The sequence below is a fragment of the Notamacropus eugenii genome, chromosome 4 (assembly GCF_028372415.1).
Source record: "Notamacropus eugenii isolate mMacEug1 chromosome 4, mMacEug1.pri_v2, whole genome shotgun sequence".
NCBI classification, from domain to species: domain Eukaryota; kingdom Metazoa; phylum Chordata; class Mammalia; order Diprotodontia; family Macropodidae; genus Notamacropus; species Notamacropus eugenii.
Genome location: NC_092875.1, coordinates 24,211,121 through 24,215,208, shown reverse-complemented (window position 1 = coordinate 24,215,208; position 4,088 = coordinate 24,211,121). Strand labels below are relative to the sequence as shown.

Genomic DNA, 4,088 nt, shown 5'->3' with positions numbered 1-4,088 from the left:
AAAGATGGATGGATAAATAGAGCATTTGTGAAGTGTGTGTCATGCTCTGTGATAAGTGGAGGGGATACAAATACTAGAGATTGAAAAGTGGAGCTGGAGGAAAAGTGAGTATAGCTGGGTTCCTTCATGAAGAGACAGTGCAGCCCAGGGACTCAGTTATCACAAGAGAGAGCTGCAGGCTAGAGGAATCTCAAGAATGAGGAAGCTGCTGCTGGTGAGGTGGTAAAACCTGGAGAGTGAGGAGTAGCACCCTTCTCCTGACCCCCTTTCCCTTTCTATGTTTTTAAAAAATTTCCCGTCTCTGCATCAGGATTTCTACTGGAGTCAGGAAGACCGGAGGTCAAATATTACCTCAAACACTGGCTGGCTGTGTAATCATGGACAAGTCACCTTAAAAAAAACAAACACCCCTCTCTTCGCCTGTTTCCCCATCTGTAAAATAACAAAGTTGGACTACATGGCTTCTGAGGTCCCATTTCCCATCTCCATGTCTTTGTAATGGCCATCCCCCATGTACTCCATTCTCATTTCTGTTTCACAGAATCTCTCTCTTTGTTCAAGACTAAGCTTATGTGCCACCTTCTGCATGAAATGCTCTCTGAGCCCCTCAACTGCTAGTGCCTCCCTTACTTCTTTTTATTTATTTATTCATCTGTTGTCTCCCCCAGTGGACTGTAGGCTCCTTGATAATAGGGACGGTTTCATTTTTCTTTGTATTTCCTACACCTAGGACAGTGTCCGACACACAGTAGGTGCTTTAAAAATGCTTGTTAATTGATTGGTTGGTTGGTTGAGTCAGAGGTTCTGGGTTCAAATCCCACTTCTGATATTTACCACGTGGGTGACCTTGGATGCTTAATCTCTCCAGGTCTTGCTTTCTTCCTCTGCAAAAGGAATGGATGGGACCAGAGGGCTTCTCAGGTTGCTGTTGGTTCTAGATCTATGATCCTGTGATTTCTGGACTGTCCCTGGGTGAGTCATTTCTCCCAACCGGGAATCTGAACTAAGGAATGGTCAGGTCCCTGGACTAGCTGACATCTCTGTACTGCTCTTTAGAGAGACATTTCTGCCAATGTCAGATGCACAGATATGAGGCTATGAACAGAGCAGGGAAAGGGGAAAAAAATCAATGCCAATCTCTCACGTCAGGGAGGAAAAAAGAGAAACAGTTAAAGCCTAATTTCAGGTCTGATAGACATCGCCTGGAAATATTTTTTCTGAGGACAAAGGGTTGTATCCATCAGGTGATGGTTTTTTATTTTTCCCCAGCAGAGAGAACCTTATCAGGAAAAGCAAGGAAGCACATGTTTGTATCTGTATTCTTGCTTCCATAAAGGAATTAACTGATCGATTTGTTCCTCTCTTTCTCAGCTGTCACAGGCTGCTCCCTGACTGAACTCTACCTCCTCACCACCAAAGTGAGCAGTGACAGAAACTTCAGATGAAAATGACTCTGCATAGATGTAACAGGGGTGGGGTGATCAGGGCTTTGCCTCAGGAGGTGGAAATTTAGCAAGTGTTGACCAGTTGTCTACTTGGAAATACTTGATTCTGGAGTCAAGGAGTCTGGATTAAAATCTTCCCCTCTGATGCTTACATCTTGTGTAACCTCAGGCAAATAACTTACACACTCTGGGCCTCAGTTTCCTCATCTGTAAAATGTGATAGTTGAACTCAATGGCTGCTGAGACCCTTCTAACTTTAGAACTATAATCCTTCAGCAGAGTAGAAGCCATTGACCTCAGCTCCTCATTAGCAGGAATGTTTAATTAAAATATAAGTCTATTTTAATTAATTTGACAGCTGGAAGGGAGCTCAGCAGCCATATAATCCCAAAAGACTGACCACTATGTTATACCTGACAAATAGTTATCTGGTCTCTGCTTCAAGACTTCCAATGATGATGGAGAGCCTACCAAAGTGGATAGGAAGCTCATTCTACCTGGGCACAGATCTCATTGTTAGACATTTTTGGTTTTTTTCTCTGCTATTGTTTAGTCATCTCAGTCATGGCTGACTTTTCATGATCTTGTTTAGGGTTTTCTTGGCAAAGATACTGGAGTGGTTTGCTTTCTCCAGCTCATTTTACAGATGAGGAAACTGAGGCTAATGGGGTTAAGAACTTGCCTAAAGTCACACAGATAATAAATGTCTAAAGCTGAATTTGAACTCAGGTCTTCCTGACTCCAGGAAGCTCGGTGGTCTATCCATTGCACCACCTTTCCTTTTATCCCTTACATAAACCTAGATTACCTTCTTTTCCACTCCTTTGCTCATTTTGCACAAAATCATTGCTTCTGATTCTTTCCACTGGGGTCAATCAGAACAGAAAGACTAGACAGTTCTTATCCTACATGACAAGTATAACTCCAATTATATAAAGTCAGTTGAGTTGTCTCTTTTCCAGACTAGACATCCCTGGTCCCTTCAACCAGATGCAGCCATCCTTCTTCACATACAGTGGCCAAATCTCAGATAAGCTCCTTCCTAGCCCTTATCCCTTCCTAACACAGAGAGTAACCCTCTCAGGAACACTCAGCAGCCAGGTAGTGTCTTAGAGTCTCTACTAATTAATGCAGGACCTGTTTTATGCCACTTGGCCAAGGTGGGAAAAAAATCCCTAGTTATATACATGATCTTAATATTAAAGATCACACTAAAAAAATTAGAAGAGAAATAAATCATATCCCTCACACAACAATAGGTAGGAGATGTATTCTTAACCAAACAAGAGATAGAAGTAATCACAAAATAAAACACAAAGAACTTTGATTACTTGAAACTGAAAAGATTCTACATAGACAAAATTAATGCACCTAAGATAAGAAGGGAAATGATGGAATGGGAAAAAGTCTTTGTTTCAAATTTCTCTGATAAGAGTTTGGTATCCTAGATATATAAACAATTAATAAATAAGACTTACAGCTATTCCTCAACAGGTATATGACCAAAGCATATGAACAAAGAGTTCTCAGAAGAATTACAAAATGACACATGGGAACAATGCTCCAAATCACTAGTAATGAGAAAAATGTAAATCAAAATAACCCTGAGGTCTCATCTCATGTTTTGAAAATGGGCAAAAATGACAAAAAAGTGGCAGTAGTCAATGTTGGAGGGGTTGTGGAAAGATAGGCATACTAATACATTGTTGGTAGAGCTATAAATGGCACAAACATTTTGGAAAGCAATTTGGAATTATGCAAATAAAGTGACTAAAATGTCTGTACTTTTTGAATCAGAGATACTGTTACTGGGTTTAAATCTCAATGCAGCTATCAATAAGAATTGTTTGTGTTTGTCCTTCATTCTGGAAGAGGACCATGACATCAAGATGATGACATGACTTGCAGTTGACTTTGATTACAGTGAGGGAGGGCTGTGCAAGGTCACCATCCTCACTCTCTCCTCCTGAGTTAATCCCCATATACATCAAAATATTTGTAGCAACATTTTTTTTTGGTGATAACATAAGAAATGGGAATACCATGCCCATCAATTGGAGATGGTTAAATAAATTGTGGTAAATGAATGCAATGGAATATTATCAAGCAGGAATTGATTGAAGAGAAAGGAGAAGATGCCTAACACCTATCCCTTTGTAGAGATGGGAGGTCCATAGGTGTGACACAGTGCACATGTTTTTGGACTTTTTCAATGTATTGATCAGTTGTACTGACTTTTCTTCCTCTCTAAAAAAGTATTTTTTGCCATATGAGATAGCTCTTAGAGACAGATAGAAAGAGGAACATATGAGGTGTTATGGTGATGTAAAAAAGGGAAAACATCAATAAAAATTTATTTGGAAAAGTAAAAAAAATATTCCTACTTATGGTTGTTTCTTTGACACACTACCTCGTCTGGTAACTGGATTCAATCTTCCTAGCCCACTTTAGGGGCTTCATAACAACAAACCATAATAGCAATAATGGTTAACCATAGGCCCCAAGTACTTAAGGTCTTTGGTGGACACTGTGTCTGACCTGGAGTCAAAAAAGGTCCAAGTTTGAATCCAATCTCAGACCCTTACTAGCGATGTGACCCTGGGCAAGTCACTTAACCTCTGCCTGCCTCAATTTCCTCATCTC

The 4,088-nt window shown here is 40.3% G+C and overlaps 1 long non-coding RNA gene across 1 annotated transcript in view; it reads left to right on the top strand.

The window, feature by feature from the left end:
- The first annotated feature begins 868 nt into the window (after positions 1–868).
- The window catches only part of LOC140499159 (uncharacterized), a 6,489-nt gene continuing 3,269 nt past the window's right edge, over positions 869–4,088 (top strand). The window contains exon 1 of the long non-coding RNA XR_011965290.1: positions 869–972. This is a non-coding gene — a long non-coding RNA (uncharacterized lncRNA). The remainder of the gene's footprint in view (positions 973–4,088) is intronic.